We start from the raw sequence: 19,620 nt of genomic DNA, 5'->3' as shown, positions 1-19,620 counted from the left end.
TAATCAATTTTCAATTCTACTTTATCGCCTATCATTCAAACATCACGTTGCAACAGAAAATCGTTAAAAAGTATCGAGAATCCACAACTGGTGGAGTACAACGATACCAGTGCACGATCAGCTGACCAATATCCTTCCCGATGGGTGGTTTACTTACGGCTCGACCTTCTATCCCACTTGGGAGCCTAGCGCCTGGCGCGAAACTCCCTCCGGCGCCTGTGAATAGCGCCAAGAGTCACCAGGCGACAGTCAATCGCCTCCAGAATCACGATCCGTCGAGGATCAACCGATATATCGAAGCTATCGATGTCAGTGGTCAGTCCAGTTGTAGCACGATTGTCTCTCGAGTTGCCAATCGCGCCGTGTTTTCTTTAAGGAAATAATGGAGAGGAACAGCGACGAGGAACGTTATGGATCGACGCCAGTGGGTAGTAGCTCGTGGATAGGTAGAAAACGGGCAGGGAAAAGAAATTTTGGCATTCGAATGGAAAAGGTAAATGTGTTTACGTGTGCGCACGACGCACATGTGCACGGCGAGAGTTACGGCTTGCGACTAAGTTGGCGTGGAGGCACGCGGCCGCTTTATGAGCGCGATTAGACGAGCGCGAAGAATACGGGAGTCGAGCCCCCGGAATCGCGAGCTCTGATTGGTCGACGGAGGGCCGCTGAACCTCTCCGTTGGTCCCTGGCCGATACACGCCCTCGGTCAGACTCGACGACGCGCCATTCGGTGGCCGCGCGTCGCGGTGGAAGGACCCAACGTGACGCCACTCGTATCTCACGCTGATTACGTGTTTTCGTATGCAGAAATAACACAGATATTCGAAGATTGGGACCATTAAAGGTGGAGTCCGGTTCAGGATGCTAAAAATGAAACACTTTTTCAGGAACTAAAAAAAGAACGTAACTTTGGTGGGTCTACAAAAGTGTCCATGTATAGTCGTTTGCTGGTCGGTTGGCGCGCGATCTAGATGGGTATACGTATACTGTCGTTGGAAGGAATCTTGCGAGGTCGTAAAGTCGGTCGGACATCGATCTTTACAACTTAAGGGGGTATCCTGAATTAGGAGGTCTAAAAAAAGCGGTTTTTCGTGAATTTTTTTAGAATGGAAAAAATTATTAATTCTATCGAACTTTTTATTCTATTTTCATACATATTTGAGCAGTCTGTACAAATTTTTTCAACAAGAAATATTCAAATTGAGTCGACTGTGACGCACATTTGTAGGGCACCTCATATATTAACTCAGAGAAACCCGCAAAAATGATGAAATGTGAAATTACTGCAAGTTTGAAGAAAATCACTTTAACTTGTTAAAAAAGTTGTTTAAAATCTGTTTTGTATGAATTTTCTTAGTTCGCATAGAAGAAAAATGTATGAAAATAAAATTTCTTTTGGTTCTTTTGTGTTAAACCAAAATTACGACTTGCATCTTTCCCGCCGGTAGGAGATTTTAATTGTGAGGTGGTCTACAAATGTGCGTCGCAGTCGACTTAATTTGAATATTTCTTGTTAACAAAATTTGTACAGACTACTCAAATATGTATGAAAATAGGATAAAAAGTTCGATAGAATTAATAATTTGTTTTCCATCCTAAACAAATTCACGCAAAACCGTTTTTCTTTTAGACCTGCCAATTCAGGATACCCCTTTAATGGTGCGCAGGAGCCAGAGCCAAACTTCGAGTTAACTTCAGTGACAGTTGCGGAAAAAAGTAGGAAACTGCGGGACAAGGACAGAGAGGGCGATACAACAATTGCAGGAGAGACGAGGACAGGGCGATTAGGCTAGCATGATCTTTTTTCCAGGATATTGAAGCAAAGAAGCAATATTTTCTAATAATTCTGGTTTGAATATATTCGTTACACATTGGCGGATGCGACTCCAAGGCCTGATTTTGCAATTTCGGCGTTAAAACTTTATAAACAATAAAATGAAGATAGCAAACGTACTTTTGAACATTTTCCAAAGAAAGAAACGAGACAAACACATCGGTAAACTTCAGATTTATTCGAAGCCTAGGATTTCGCTCATCTCTGCTTTCCAGGTATAAGTTTATATTGAAACAAATTATTTGATGTCATGAAAATATCCAATGAAAGAGTTTCCAAGTTTTATAAAGATACTAAAGAGCTAAAGGTCTCTAAAAGCTACAAGTTCTTAGATCTTTGATACATTATCGAAGATCCTTAATGCATTATTTTTTAAGAATTGCGAGGGTGGAGGACAATGAACAAGATGCAATGAAATGAAGTTCGACCAGCGAGGATTTGTTTTCACAGCTGCCGCTCGACACGGCGAGTCATTCGAGCCGAAGAAACACAAACAGTGGTAGAGACCTGATCGCGAATCCGAGCAATGGTATCGACGAGTGAGGCATTGCTATGCTAGGATTGTTGCGATTTTATAATCGAGTTTGTATGGACACTCCTATTATTGTTTCAATATGAGTAATTGGACCGTTATTCGCGCCTTGAATGAAAAAAGAACGTTTCTTGTGAAGTAACACCAGTAATGTTTCGTTAGATTAAAAATCAATCTTTAGCTATTATTTAGTCTTGTATGCAATGTGTGTAATAAAAACGCTCAACACTAGACTCCATACTAGTTATACATGCACGAAATGGCAGAATTCTTTCTGTCCTTTCTTTTGAAGTAAAATAAACGATTGTGGAGAGCCAGTCGCGCGACACGTGTGTCTTGGTGTCTTCGAGTGACTTTGACTTTGATCGTCGGAGAGCTGTTCTCGTCGCGATTTTCGTCTAGGAAAAAAGTAGGGCGCGCGTCACGGTTCGGTGGAGGTGTGGACACGAAAGCATACTCGCTTCAAGGTCTGCAGACTGCAGACAAAAATGCTCCACGTTGCTCGCTTGTGTCACTTTCGGTTTCCGATCGTTACCATTATGGAACAAAAGGAATATAGGTGCTTGAGACTAAAGAGATAGTCTACAGAGGTTCAATTATTAAACTGGTGCGTTTCAGAACTTCGCATTGAAGGGAATGGACCGCAACAGGTGGATAGGGATTTTTAATTTCCTTCCTTGATGATGAAATTCTCTACCTCTTCACGTAATTACTAATTGTCTTTGGGAATTGTTCGTACGTGTATTCTCTTTTTTTCGCTTCGTATTACCTGTCCCATCCATAACAATAATGATTAAGGTAACCGCGAAAGCAACTTCGACGAAACAGCAACCAATCAACTAAAAGCGAAATATGGTTCCCGGAATCGTTTGCACTGGCCATTCGTTAAAAAGGTTTCTCTCGAGCACGGCTGGGGAGTCATTACTTTGCGATTGTTTTGTAATTACTTCTGCAATCGCACGCCGTAAACTACATTTTTTAATTGTGAACATTCAGGGCCAATCGTGTCCGATTATTCATTGAACAAAAATGATAGATAATTAATTATCAATCATTAGACTCCTATCCTCGGACGAATGTCAACAACCGCGGTCTAGTAATTAATTATCCATTACTCCTCGTAATTGACTATATTTTATCCAACAGTGTCCAAGTCTTTCGCTCTTATCGCTTATCGCTTCTTTGACGCGAATTCGAAAACGTGACCGACGAGGACCTTGAAAGGCGATGCGCATTCCGCGAGCAACAAGTTGCATCCTCCTATCGGCACGTGACAACAGATAGAAATTCCATTTCGCATGTAAACGCACGAAAAAATGGCTCTATCAAAGTGTGGAATTAAACGTTTAATCGCACGCACTGCGCGTTCTATCAGAGAGAGTCTCTTCGTCACTGGCGATTAAGTGCTTCTGTGTGGTTCGTGACGGAGATGAGCATTTCTTAGATAAAAGTATCACTTAAACAACGAACCAGGTGAGAGATACCTACATCTTCGTTAAGAATTCGGATTTGCCACTCGTCATATTTATTCATAATTAGACTGTGAATTTTTACGTAAATTAATTTAACACGTTGACTCCCAGATAAATATTCTTGAAAATTTCTGCTACAATTAAATATTATTTAGAATATTGGAGACTACATAATCAAACGTTTATAGTGGTATTTATTTTTGTAACTTCATCAAAATTCATGAATTTCATTCAAATTCATTTCCTTTTATGCTTGACTTTTAAAATTAATTTTTTTACTTCTTCAGTGAAAAGCACTGTCACCCACACATGGGTGACGTGGCGATCAACGTGTTAATAAAATGATGGATCAATTTTTTAAATTTAAAGTACAGGTATAAATGATTGAATATAAGGGCATAGAATTAATTTCTACGCCTCGTATATTATCGTTGAATTTTTATACAGTCTATCTCACAAGAGCGTGTCGGATATTTTTTTTGTAGATATTTATATATTTGTACAAAGTTTTACATGGATCCTACACCTAAGACACTGATACGCATTTACCTGGTAAGGTCTCCAGTATCCTCCATTAGCAATTATAGCTTGACACCGTCTCGGCATGCTCTCTACTAATTTGTCAAAAATTATCTAGCGTCGACTCACGAAAGTAGTGATTGCGATTGGAGCAATACAGTGTAGAGTGATGAATCTTCATTTTAGGCTTGGTGTCCTATTAGACATGCTTGGTGTCCTATTAGACATGTTTGGTCTGTCCGTGGATAAAGAAGAATAATACAAAGAAGTGTGAAATACCCCACAAAAGTGCATGTTTAGGGTTGCTATGTCGCAAGAGGTTTCGGGACTTTATGTATCTTCACTCACAATCTGAATGCGCAAACAATGCTGAAATTATATTGAAAGGAACTTCTCACATCTATGAAATGTTGGTTCAATCAAACCAAAGACCAGTGGATATTGCAAGAAGACAACGATCCTAAACATCGAAGTCGCGTCTATAAAAGATGGAAAGAGGAAAACGTTATCATCGTACTATGGTGATAACGATGGTATAACGTATGGTTCAAAATGAAGTACAAACTAAGAGGACAGTGTATCACCAAAATAAGAGCAATTGTACACCATATTCGAAAGATATGGAGGTCGTTTCCAGCATCTTACCCCGAGAAATTAATAGAAAGCATGCCGAGACGGTGCCAAGCTATAATTGCTAATGGAGGAGATTGGATACCTTATAAAATTTTGTACAAATATATAAACATTCACAGAGATATAACCGACACGCTCTTATGAGACAGACTGTATACTCTTGTATTTGTGCACATTTTCATAGATTTCCCCCACCTTTTTTTTTGTATTGTAAATGCGTAAATATTCACAATCTATTCGATGCAGTATTAATAGGAGAGGGTACGAGGAACCCGGATTTAAATTTCTACCCAGTGGAACGTTCCAAGTTGAGAAGTAAACAACGATCAAGGAAGAGGTTGAGAGACGACGAAGACGCGCCCGGATGAGATTCGTGCGGGGGAGGGCGCTGGAATTAAAATCGTAAACGTCAGAAACTATTCAGCATACGGTCTCTGAATACCCGCGATCCCTCTGCACCGACCTATTTCCAACTAAAAATAGCCAATAGAATGATTGTGGCCGAAGCAACTCGTCCATTCGACCACGGAGCGTGACGATTAAACGCGAAAATCACCTTGCGCCCAATTGCCGGCCTCCTCCGGTCTTCCTTTCAATTCCCTCGCCTTTCTTTATCCCGCTACGCGCTCGCCTTCCGTTTCGAAAGCACCGACCGTTTTGATATTCGCGATACAGCAGAACTCCAGCTACACGATCGTTACATTTCTATCGATCAGGATTTCGTATCGCGTAAATTAATGACTAATACCCATTCCTATCTTCGTCACTTATCGGGCGCGTTCTTTGCAGTCCGCGACAGTTCGAGGTGGAAGGCCGCGATAACAAGGCGCGATAATGGTTCTCATAATTGGCGAACACGAAAATAGTCGAAGAGCGAATTATTTCGCCAGTCGCTTAATGAGCAGCTATTAGATAATTTCGGAACGCGCGTTTTATACGAACGACGGCGACCCAGCTGCGCACCTGCGGCAAGTGCATGGGAAACCGACGGAAGACAATTGAAAAAGACGCGGGAGGGTAAACAGTAAGTAACTCGTTCCTTGTTCAACCGACCAGAACCGCAGTCGTTTGTTTTCTCGCATCTCGAGTAAAACCGGGAAACGAGCTGTCAGTGGCTCGTCTGAGTAAAACAAACAGCGAATTGCAATTGACGGACAGTGACAAGTCGGTAACTGGCTTTTTCGAGAATTGGCGTGCGCAACAAATCAAGTCGAGTCGATGAGGAAGAAACAGGTAGCTATATCGACGCGATTACGCAATTCCGTCTCAGGGTACTCGTCGAGCGCATCTCGCCGATATTCAGATATCGAGGATCCGGTTCGATAATTGTACTACAATTCTTTTTTTTTTTCCACGCGAGGAACCACCTCTTACCTAACAGACAGCATCGATGAAAACAGGATTCGTCTCGGTCCCGCGCCTATGTCACCTGTAATCACCTAGAACCATCTACAATCGTAACTTAAGAAAATAAAAAAAAAAAATAAGCAACGAGTAGGTTAAGATACATACAGTATTACAGAAGTACAATTAGAATAAAAACAGAACCCAATATGAAGACTGAGGATCGTTAGGTTGTAAGGAAAAAATATATATCTTCTAAAAAGATTCTATTTTCTTTTGTCTGTTATACGATAAAATATATATATAAAATAGACGAGTTACTATTCCTATATAAAGTTTATTACATAATAGACATGATAGAATAAAGAGTATGACAACCTCGACTTACAAATTAAAAAGTTTATTGTTATGCCTTTCTTTATTGCGATTAGTTATAAGAAGGATAGCCAGTAAGAATAGAGACTAAGAAGCATTAATGTAAAACGTTTAGAAGAGGAAATATAAAAAGAGAGCAGCACATAGGAGTGCAAAGTACTACTCCGAATGTACGCACTTTAATTTAATAAACAAACAAAGAAACAAGTCAGTGCTGCCATCTCCCAACACAAAAAGATACAAAGACGTCGGTAACTCAGAATGCGACTTGCTAGATAAGGAAGGCCACTGTTCGGACGATCGTCGATAATGTAAACATCCTGTGTCGATGTAAAAAATCATAATGTTCGCATTAATTGATTCAAACCAATTGATTTTTAAACTACCTTGACTTCGAAGTTGCACATTCCGATTCAACGACTGAATACGAACACAAACAGGCCCTGAACTGTCTCTCGATGACTCTTCAGTCCTCAATTGGACCATGGGACGCGTCATTGCGTGCATCCGGACACGTACACCGAAATCTTTCTCCAGGTTGCGCGATACGAGCTGAACTCAGGATTAAAAGGAAACGCTACGTCAAAACCAATGTGATGCACGTGACGCAACAACTTTCATCACATGCCCATGAACGATTCGTCGAAAAGTTGTGGCGACGTGAGACTCTGCTATCGACACATGTAAATTCCAATCGATCATTCTATGTGTTTTATTCAACACCCCAGCCGAAGTTCGATTAATTCTATTCAACGGCGATTTATGCGTTTCGTCGATAAAAATTAAACTAGGGTGAAAATGTCGATCGAGTATATATTAATTAATGTATCAATTTTTACAACCATTAACGCTCCTTCGAAGTCGAAAAAGATTATCCACAAATGTTTTTCATTGTTTTCTAATCACCAGTAAGTATCCCTGTATCTCTTTGTCCTCAAAAGTGTATCAACCGAGTGTATCAATTCGAAGTCGTTGGTTCAAGGAGTTTGGACGGTTCTGCGACTTTCATTGTATCAAATTTGTTGGCGGCGAGACGCGTATCGAAATTTCCTCCGGGTTCGAGAATATCGAAGGTGATGGCGATACGCAGAATCACGAGACCGGCACGAGAGGTCGATGGTGGAAAATTTTTCGCGCAAATTGCGACTTGTTCAACGATAAACTTTAATCGCGATGACTCCGATATGTCCGGGGGCCGATTCGCCAGGAAAGAAACAAAATCGTCCAGCGCAATTGTGCAAGCCCAATTACTTAATTGTACGCGCTGACGTCGCGCGAGCGGCTCGGCCAATCAGAAGCTACATAGCGAACGAACCCCTCGCGAAAATCGACGGAATGCGTATTCGCCGCGATCCTCTTTAACGACGTTATCCGCGATTTCAATCATGCCGTTGCATGGAGGCCTGATGACGTTTCACTTTGCGCAATCGAGACACGTGTCGACGTCAGAAGCTTGAATAATGCTTAATTAAAAAGTTTTTTTTTTTTTTTTTAAATTGTACGAGTATATTCATACCTCGTTTCCATATTATTTCAGGCGATACTGTATAATTTAACTAGTTTTTAGTACGTCGAAAGTCACACTAGCGACGAAGTAATGAAAAGAGGGATCGATGTCAATTTATGCAGAAGCTGCATGTATTTAAATCACTCGTGATTACGTGTAGCAAACAATGAACGTTGCATCATACGCGCGATTGTGATTTTATAACATAATAGCTTCTTCCTACCAATTGTAAACGACGTCATCATTTTATCACATTTTATGAAAAGGTTATAAATTGTTAATTTCTACTTATCTTAAATGTTCGCAACCTTCGTTATGCTTATTTGTAGACTTCGGTGGAATAATTTCATTGGAAAAAATCTAAGCTAACTTCATTTATCAGTTATTTATTTTATCTATCGACATAAATTTTCTACTCAAGATAAAATAATTTCTTATTATTCGATATAGTACGCGTGTACAGGCTCGTGGAATTATCCTGTATCAATGTACAGTGGTGCGAGTAATTCTAGGTTCAAATTTAAGATATTAAGCATTTACCGTTGAACCTAGAATTATTCATACCCATTGGGTTTCCATCTCAATTTAATATTTCAGTTCGTAGACCTTCGCAACCTTAGAGCGAACGAAATGTCCTGATGATTTCTGAGAATTATTGCTTGTCCGCGCCAAGAAAAATAATTTTATTAAAGAAGACAACGTTACATTCAAACGACGATTGAAAGGACGCATTGAAATCTAGGCCAACGACGGGACAAAATAAAGTCGGCGCTGCCAAGATTTACGCGAATATCTCAAATGCTGGCGGTCGAGGTTCCCACCTTCGTGACGTTTTACACGCGCCAACGATTCGTCACGTGTTGGTACACGAACCTCAGCATCCCCGCCATTTTGGTCGTACCATCGTAATTAAAACCGAACAATTTACGAGCATTCGGTCGATTTTTCATCATCTCGATCCCCTCGATTTTATACGATTCTGTTTAGAAATTCCAAATGGCCGCAAGGCCTGCGCGTTGCTCAAGATGAATCGAACAGATTTCTTCGCGGTTCGATTTTCGAGTAATCTGAGATACCTGTATTACTTGAGTCTGATCTATTTATAAATTTTCTTAATCCAATTATTATCGAGGTTTGATAGCTCGATTAGCGAGTCGGACATGTTTGTTGTTGATAGGGGCAATAAACAAGAAAAATCAGACAAGTATGAATTATTAATCGACGATTATACAGTTAAAATAATAGTATTTTGATATATCAAACGTATCCTAATAATCGTTTACAAAATAATTAAAAATTCATACTCAACGAAGAAATTTTTCCATTAATTGCTCTTATCGTCGAAGAAATATTTCCACTCACTTATCAATCTTTTTTATTACATTAATTATCTCATTTTTTGTCATCTCTAGCAATTCTGTGTCAATCTAGGTTAGATTATTAATGGTAGCTCGATTCCACCATTCACATCGACCTGTGTATGCCTTTTCCTCTCGTATGGTGTCACAAATTATTATCGTCATCTATCCTTTAAACGCGCCATCGTAAAAAGACCAGTGAACCCATGATGACGAATCGCAATGCTCTGCGTTGATCCAAGTCTAATTTCAGCGACGAGCAATTGCCACCTGCCTGACTGCATCTCGGCGTTCCGTCTCTTGTGTGATTTATCGAGGCGTTATAATTGCTTTTCTATACGTGTACGCATTTGAGAAAGACGATCTTATAAATTTGCACTCAACACGTGATTGTAATTTATAGGTACAACGAATGAACTTATAAATGTAACAAAATTACACAGGTTACGCTGTACACATATCTATTGGGCTGTCTGGAAAGTCCATGCCGATTTTTAGTAGGCGGTACAGGTCTGAATATATCGGAATGGCTGAAAACAAATAACATGTGTACATTCCTTAAGAGGTGGAAAGGTTGTGGAACAAAATGGTACATGTATAATTCAATAAATATACATCAAAATTCAAATATGCCTTTGAATTCTTCTTAAAAATAGGCACGAACTTTCCGGACAACCCAATATATTCACAGATATATTAGGTGTACTGGAAAGTAATGTCGTTTGTGCAATTTTAAATAAACTCGTTTATCACTCATGAGTTCACTGATTTTTATCGACATGGCGTTGAAAATTGGCACACTAAATGGCAAAAGACTGTTGATAACGAAGGCGATTACATAATTGATTAAAAATAGAAATTTATTAAAAATTTATTTGAATTTAATGTAAAAGAAACGACATTACTTTCCAGTCTACCTAATATATATGCGCAATTTAACTTGTACAATTTTGTTATATTTACAAATTTGGTTTTTACAATTATAAATTACAAGCATGCATTATTCATATATGTGCATATACATACGCACGCATAAATAATAATAAAACAAACGTACACGTACAAAGATCTATTTCTCTATTTCTCAGCAAAAGTCATTTACAAGAGAAAAATAGATCCGTACAATACACATTATCTCGGATGATATACCCAAAGACTTTTTGCGAGCCGAGGCTAATGAGAACTGCAAACGTCATACGCAGACACACGGTCTCGTCGTTCGTGACAGTACAAAGTCTCGAAACGCAGAGCGCAACGCGTCTAATTGCGTCACGAAAGCTAAAATAACTGGTGCGTTGCTAGACGATCGAAGTTTCGACACGCGGCAAACAATGTCCGCAGTCGAAACACCTGAGAAAGGGTAAAAGTGATAATTACACGATGCGTGACATTTTGAACTTGCGCGCCATGTCGATGGTTGAACATCGAAAGCCACGAGAACGATACCGATTCGTTCGACGGAACCGTTCTTGGCGAATATCGTGCATTGCACACGTACAGATATTATTTGCAATTAAAATCGAATGTAGATAAACACACCTAAGTAAATATAGAGGTCAGCGCTTGAAATGTCTATGCGGAGTCTAATCAGTCGTATATCAGAGGTTACAGCTAAAAATCTCTTTAATTGCAGCAGCGTAGGATAACATTTACAGAGAGTTGGCATTCTTATTTTCTCATAACCCCATCTATAATATCTCTATATGTATTAGGTTGTCTCAAAAGTTTCTTTAACTTTATTAATAAGTAATACATGCGCAATATTTTATGTTTTATGTTACATTACTAAATCGTGCGCGATTCATTTTGCTCCATTACTGTTACAACACGAATATCTATGAAATTAGATTGTCTATTTATATAAACACGACCATAGAAAATAATCGAGTGCAACTCGCGAAAGAAACTTTCGGGACAACCTAATACTTTATGCTCGCACATCCAGAATTAAATAAACGCGAACGGAATAGAATGTTTACCGACGACGATAATATCGACTCAATTACGCAACAAACGTGACTCCGTGACTAATATCAACCGAACTTAACCTAATAACCTAGACAATGGTAACGTTCGAAGTTCGGCACTTATCGCCAATTATAGAGTCTAACCTTATTCAAGTGCACGGACCGATAAGAAGATCGTAGTCGGAGATCGGCAGTAATTTATTCGAATGACACACGGATACAAACTCGACGTAGAGATTTATTCGCGACGCTTTTTTTTTTCGAATAAAGTGTTAGCCAGATAAGCGTTTACTGCTTCAGCATGAAAGATAATACGATTATGTAATTCAGATTCGTAATTCTTATTGAACGAATAATGCATCGAAGTTATGAGAATCACTGTTCGTGGGATGTAAATTCAAATTGGAAACGTTTAATTATATTTAAATATGCAAATGTAAGTCGAGATAACGAGGCCAAAAGGGAGAAAATAATTTTTGAATGAACTGTATAATAGAAAAATGAAGAATGACGCATGAAAAGTCGTTTAGTATCTTTTAATGGCTGTTCAATGTTTTTCTTATTTCGATAGGAGTTTTGTTTATTTTTGATATCGTGACCTAAACTTGAACGAGAATGAGTACGAATGAGAACCGCTAACGATCGAGCCCCTTGGTCGACGACCGGTCGAACCAATCGCGAGTCCGCTGAGAACCGACGCCTACAAATTGCACCAATCAGAGCCACGGTTCTGCGAAGGCGCGTTCTACGTATCTGCTTTCTCTGAAGGACCAGCGCCTTTGATGACGTTTCATACGACCATGCAATCGTGCCAGGTAACACGAATTTTATTATGAACCGCTCGTACACCGGTCACAATAAAATACATATTTGAGTTCGTTTGCAAGTTGAATGGAATACAGTGTACAGGGTGTCCCAAAAATATTGTAACACCTTGAAAGAGGTGGTTCGGGAGGTGATTTGAAACAACTTTTTCCTTAGCGAAAATGTTGTCCGAGGCTTCGTTGAGGAGATATTAACGGAAAACACTGACCAATCAGAGCGCGCGTATACCGTTGGAGCGGCCGTGGTAGCGAAGGCTACGCGTTAGACGGCTGCGGCAATGTCTTTCGATTAGAGATCACGGTTTTGAACGGGTATTAAAATACACGGGTATATGAAACACGTGTACCGTGTATTAAGGGATTAAGAACACGGGTATTTTTAATACACGGGTACTCGAGCGTCGAAATACACGGATATCCAGGTACGTACACGTGCATCGAAATACACAAGTACGCATACATCGAATGATCTATTATTACCCGTGACTTGAATATTTATTTTAACTGGTAAATAAAGTTTTACAAATTACACTTAAAAATTCATTCTTTTATATTTATTCTTCTTATGTTTATATTTTTTTATTTATTTATTTTACCGCATATCAATTTTTTTCAAAATTAATAAGGATCATTATTTTAGAATAATATAGCAGTTTTACATAAAAGTTTGTATATAAAAATAATTGGATATCGTGCCCGTATAATTCGATGTATGCGTGCCCGTGTCTTTCGATGGACGTATACGTACCTGGATATCCGCGCATTTCGATACCCGGGTACTCGTGTATTAAAAATACACGGATTAAAACACGGATCCATTAATTACCCGTGCACCCGGGTATTTCGATACACGCGAAGCAGGGATCTCTACTTTCGATACACGTCGAGTCACTTGTTCCCGTACAAAAGCGCGGTCGCCTAGCGCATAGCCTTCGCTACCACAGCCGCTCCAACGGTATACGCGCGCCCTGATTGGTCGACGTTTTCCGTTAATATCTCCTCAACGAAGCCTCGAACAACATTTTTGCTAAAGAAAAAATTGTTTCAAATCACCTCCCGAACCACCCCTTCCAAGGTGTTACAACATTTTTGGAAACTCTGTATATTTTGCAATCACCACAAGCATTACGTGGAATTATCCTGTATCAATGTACAGTGGTGCGAGTAATTCTAGGTTCAAATTTTAAATATTAAGCATTTACCATTGAACCTTTGAATTATTCATACTCACTGGGTTTCCATCTCAATTACTGCATCTCATTTTGTTCAGAGAACGTTTCTTAACTGTTTCGTTCGAGCCATTATGCAAAATTATAATGTATAATAGCTATTCTTTTAAACGAAAATTTTTAGGTGTCCCGATGATCTATTTTTATCTACTTAAACGCGTTATATCCCAATTATTTACGGTACAATGCTTAAAACGAAAACCAGCATTGTCTGGATTAATGGGATATCGTTATTTAATGATTCAATGGGGGAGCCAGGAATGTTTGTTGAAGAACACGTTTTACAACAGCTAAACAAATCTAATAATATCATTTGGTCGACCCTCTAACTCATTTTAAAATCATTTCTGGCAACTTCTCAATTGTGACATTGCCATACTAAATGTACCCCACGTTACTTAAGACAACGCGAAATCTCATTCAAGTCAATATATGTTCCGTTCGTGGATTGATACCAGATTGGACAATTTAATAGTAAAAAAAAAAATAAAAAAAAAAAAATAATCTCAGCGATAAACAGTAATATGTCTGTACTGGACGCAAATCCGCATCAATCACAGTACATAATACACCGCAGTATGAAACACTCCATGAAAATAATAATACCTCTCTTTAGCATATAGATATACGTCAGTCATATATGAAAATACAATTGACGAAGAAAATAAATAAAATGCTAAAGAGAAAAAGTGACGACAACTGTTATCTGTAGACTAAAGGTCGAGTTTCAGCAATACGTTGTTATTAAATCTAACCCTGAAAATAGTTTTTCAGAAATATTCCATTCACAGAGACTGAATATAAAACTGAGACCGTTTACGGGGAAAAAATTATAAGTCTCAGTTAATTAAAACCACGATGCCAAACAAGAGTTAGTTTTTACAAGTAAATCGAGGCAGGAATATACAAAGAAATGTTTTACAGTCCCTCGTCGTTAATGAGCAAACACTAGATACGACGTAAAATAAAAAAATAAAATAAAAAAAAAAGGTATCTTTTTAGTGATTCATCCAACAGCAACGCAGCCACGTGCGAAACGATCAAACTCCACCGTTCAACGTCGAGCATTGATCGATGATACCTTGTACTTTTGTTTAACACGTTGACCGCCAAACGAGAATTCTTAAAAATTTCTGCCAACATTAAATATTATTTAGACTACTGGAGTCTATGTAATCAAACATTTATTCCGGTATTTATTTTTGTAACTACATAAAAATTCATGAATTTCATTTAAATTCATCTCCTTTGATGTCAACTTTTCAGAATTAATTCTTTTAGTTCTTGAGTGAAACCCATACATGGATGACATGGACATCTACGTGTTAAATCAACAAGGAACATTACGTAAGTATGTTTAAAATAAATAAAATAGTATTGCTATGGTGCATCGTCGAGGAGGCGCGAGTTTGCGCGCGGCGTATAGTCGAAACACGTGTCCGCGTGTGGATCGTCGCGAACTTTCGGAAATATAAAGGTCATACGAACATTCTTTTCCTACGCACGTGTAAAAAAGAAAAGCCACCGTACCTTCACCTAGTCCGTCGTCGATGAACCAGATGGAAGAGAGAGAAGGAATCGGTACACACTAAAGTCACTCGCACCCCCGTTACGGCACTGCTGATAAGAAGCTGATTCGATGACACCGGTCGTCTACGGGACGACTCCACGCGCGAAATATCAATCGACCGAACAGCGTGTACTATTTAAACGTGCGTGTTTAACAATGACGAAACGAGTCGTCTTGTTGCAGAGAAACGAAAACGTGATCACGGTACTGCGTTGCGTATGTGACTGACCGAGAGTATCGGAGAGAACCTCCGCGGTTGAGAGAGGACACTCTCACTCCTTCTTTCTCCCCTCTCCACGCACTTGCCAAATCTCTCACTCTACCTGCGCGTTCTCTGTTCCTTCGATAGAGATACAGTGAGTGTAAAAAGTACTCGTACGGACAAGCTTAGAGTGAAACTAGATACGTTTATTTTTAAATTTCCATGGGTTGAATTCATTTCTTTGGATAAATTAGTTATTTCTTCGGCGGTAAAGGCAGAGTATTCTTTGTTAGGCGACGTTTCAAGGTTGGTCTGTACGTTTCGAACATTCAAGTGCTCCGATAAGCAACAATTTTTTTCCAGGGTCACACTTTACGAGCTTTCAAGGTTATCGGTATTTTTTTTTAAATGACACGATATACTTTCATTACCGCAATAACGTGACACGTTAAAAAGACGAATTCAACCGTGTTCGAATACTTTCTATGCTCACTGTACATATCTCTGTCAAACGAAAACTCAAGAACTAACCAATTTTCACGTAAATCGAGAGAACGAAGCTACAAATCGGTATTTTTTTGAGTGACACGATATACTTTCATTGCCGCAATAACGTGACACGTTAAAAAGACGAGTTCAACCGTGTTCGAATACTTTCTATGCTCACTGTACATATCTCAGTCGCGCCGTCACGGCGTTCCAAACGAAAACTCAAGAACCAATTTTCACGTAAACCGAGAGAACGAAGCTAAAAATGGCTGACGAAGGAATGAAATATTCGGGCAAGAGTGAACGGGATAAAGAACGACAAATGATAGTCAGTGTTTGTTAAAAGTCCCCCTTTTTTTTTTATCAATTTTTCATGATAGGCTCTGGAACTCGACGATCCAGACTCGTCGACAACCCAGTATGAACTGGTTTAGATCGACGTGTATGTGTGGTCTATATAACGGCCAGACAGACGTCGAGTTTACGCGAAGATCAGCGAAAATTGCCGACGACGGAGCACGTGTCCGCCAAACAAATCATTCTGTAACTGTACCTCGCGATATGCTTACGAACCGCATAGACAGAATTTTCATTTTTATCGTTGTGACTATGTGCTTTGATAAGGAAGAAAGCAAAAAACACTCTGTGCTTCGAAATATAACGATTCTCCAGAACGTTAAATATAATTTGAATAGTAAACGAAATTTTACCAATTGTATTTCATATCTATTTATTAGTTATGTTCAGTTTGGTGGTGTGTAAGTTGGCTCGAGTATTCTAATAAAAAGATTTCGTCTCTTCGTTGAGACAAGGGCCGAAAATGTTTAAATTACTTTTACATCAAATTTTACGTCGTGTTCGTTAATTAATCTTTGCCAAATAGATTTGAATGCACCGAGAAGACCCGAATAGTCACGAAAGGAACCGAACGCCCTCGTTGTCGCGATAGAATAATTGGTGCTCAATTAAGGGCGCAATTAACCTTATATTTTTCCATAATGGTTCGTGAATATAACGTTCCAGTTTGTTCTAGTTTAGCATGGATTGCAAAGACGTACTTCCATTGGAGACAAAGAATGTGTTTTAGAAATATAGCTCAATAACAATGACAATCGATTCTCCTTTCGTCTGAAGAAATATATCATCGAAACGATCGATCCACTCGACTGTAGCGCAATTAATCGGTAATAAAATATATCTTACAAATGAAGAACATTCCGACGACAATTAAACAATTACAGTGGGTGTAGAATGTATTCGTACACCGATCAATTTGCTAAAAAACTTTTGTGTAAAATTGTAGTTTCTTAACTTCTTTTACTATAATCAATGATATTTTACATATTCACGGAAGTCTCTAAGATAAATGTAGTCCAAACAACATTTACTACTTAATATAATTTGTGAAATTAACAAAAGAATGCGTAAAGTGGGTAAAAGTATAGAAGCAATAAGTATTTGTACGATTCTTATAACGAACCATTTTCAGTAGAGTTTGTAAAGTAAACACATTAGTTTATTACTCCGTACCAATTAGAAAACTTCGAATTTCCAGTAAAGTACTTTTAAAAAAGCCTCTAATAGAGGAATTGAAGAACATCCCACTTCTTATCAACTTCTAACTAATAATTTAGTTAATTTAATGCTTAGAAGAGTTACAATAATTATAAAATCAAAAGGAAATCCCACAAAGGAAGTACTATATATTTGTAAATTAATGTAAATTTCTTTTGTTTTTAATCAAGTTTTAAAAATTAAACAGTTGTGCGAATTGCTTCGACATTTCTATCGATTAATTGTTTTTTTCTTGTTAATTTCGCAATTTACGTAAATAGCTATTTTTGTTTATAATCTATATATATTTCCGAGAATATGTAGAATGTCATTGTTTATAAAAAAATAAGTTAATAAATTACAATTTATCATAGGTGTACGAATACTTTCTACACCCACTTGTATATACGAAAAGCTGAGAATCGTGGTCTTATGTACAAACACGGATTAGTTACTTTACTTTAAGGGGTTAGTCGCAATTAGGAAAATGAAAACGGACACTTTCTTGTGTTTTTTTTTTTTAAGGTATTAAATAATAATTTTTATTAATGAAATTTAGATATATGCCAAAATATATCTTTAAGAACTATAATGGTGGCGATGGTGTGAACGGCCATTTTGTTTGCGGTGAGCAAGATTTCTCCAAACTTGTATACCTGAAAACAAAAATAAAGGTAGATTTGGAGAATATATTAGACCAACGGGTTTCTGATCGAAGGATTTTGGAAAAAATTAATTTAAAACAAAGTGACGTACATTTGACATTCAAGTTCAATTTTCATTATAAAATGAAGTGATTAAATAGAGAATAAAAAGAAAAGTATATAAGAAAATAAAAAATCCTTCGATCAGGGACCCGTTGGTTTAATATATTTTCTAAATCTACGTTTATTTTTGTTTTCAGGTACACCAGTTTGACGAAATCTTGCTCACCCCAAACCAAGTGGCCACCCACGTAATCGCCTGTTATGACGAAATGAATGAACTATTTTTTAAAACAAAAATTCTTTTCTAGTTCTTTAAAACATACTTTGTAATATATTTACGATCTCATTAATAAAAATGATTATTTAATACCTTAAAAAGAACGCACAAGAAAGTGTCAGTTTTCATTTTCCTGACTGCGACTAACCCTTAACTTCTCAAAAAAATTCAGCATTTCTAATATTTTTATATTCTGTATTTGGTTTGGTGTTATATTGTCTCCAAATTGTATCCATTATAGGATCTTGAATCTTAACTAAACGTGTTCTCTTTACGACTCTCAGCGTCACATATATTAGGTTGTCCCAAAAATTTCTTTCGTTTCATTAATAATTAATACATACACAATAATTTATGTTTTATATTACATTACAAAACTGCGTACAATTCATTTCGCTCCATTACAGTTACAGCATCAATGTCTAAGAAATTAAATTGTCTATTTATATAAACACCGCTACAGAAAATAATTGAATGTAGCCGACGAAAGAAACTTTTGGGACAACCTAATATTAATTAAAAAGAAACTCACTAACGTATACGTATTTACAAACATTTCTCTCGTAAAATCACCGTACATTCTCCAAGCGACAACGAAAAATATCGTGTACGTACCGTGCCGAGACGACCTTACTGGACACTGCTTCGGAATGTCCTTAACCTCGACACTATTCCACCGAAGAAACAACTCGACTCGAACCGAAGCACCATAAATATATCACCTTCGAGTCGCCACGCGTTTCACGCGCGAAAAGAATATGTCCCGTAATACTACACGAAGATTCTTATTGATCACGTAAGTTAAGCGAACTTGTTGCACGAAACGATCGCGTGGACGCCGAAATATCTAGTCACTTCTACACACGTGCCTCGAGAATCTGTGACAGCGTCGATTATTTCTTGTCATCTAGCTAATATCGTTGGAGGTTATGTACGCGCACTTCGCGGCTATTCTTTGGCTTGATACGGTCAACGATTTGAACGGTCGTAGCGAAGAAACGCGGTATTAGCGTGCGCGATCGCGACGAGGGGTTAATTGGCGAAAATTATACGGTAAAATACGAGAAAATGTTGGACAACTGGAAGTAAATCACGGGCGAGCGTACGGCACTGGGAACGTACGAGCTGGCGCGACCTTTGCCGAGGTACGAGCGCTCCGACGTTCAATCGCAGACTGACGCACCGGCATGAATCGGACGAAGTTTTATGGCCCCCCCTATCGACACT

The 19,620-nt window shown here is 38.4% G+C and overlaps 1 protein-coding gene across 8 annotated transcripts in view; it reads right to left on the bottom strand.

Annotated features, from left to right (window-relative positions):
* Positions 1-19,620, bottom strand: part of LOC128874083 (trehalase-like) — a 60,266-nt gene that overhangs the window by 28,142 nt on the left and 12,504 nt on the right. Inside the window, exon 1 of one of the 8 annotated variants that reach the window (XM_054118375.1) lies at positions 19,009-19,580. The exons of 5 other annotated variants lie outside the window; for them this stretch is intronic. The gene's annotated coding sequence lies outside the window, so the exon portion shown is untranslated. Of the gene's footprint in view, positions 1-157; positions 572-15,124; positions 15,979-19,008; positions 19,581-19,620 lie in introns of those variants that run through there. 2 more of the 8 variants (XM_054118371.1, XM_054118372.1) reach the window with 2 other exon arrangements.

This window comes from Hylaeus volcanicus, chromosome 3 (assembly GCF_026283585.1).
Source record: "Hylaeus volcanicus isolate JK05 chromosome 3, UHH_iyHylVolc1.0_haploid, whole genome shotgun sequence".
NCBI classification, from domain to species: domain Eukaryota; kingdom Metazoa; phylum Arthropoda; class Insecta; order Hymenoptera; family Colletidae; genus Hylaeus; species Hylaeus volcanicus.
Note: the sequence above shows the minus strand (reverse complement) of the source record. Positions and strands in the feature narration are given on the sequence as shown.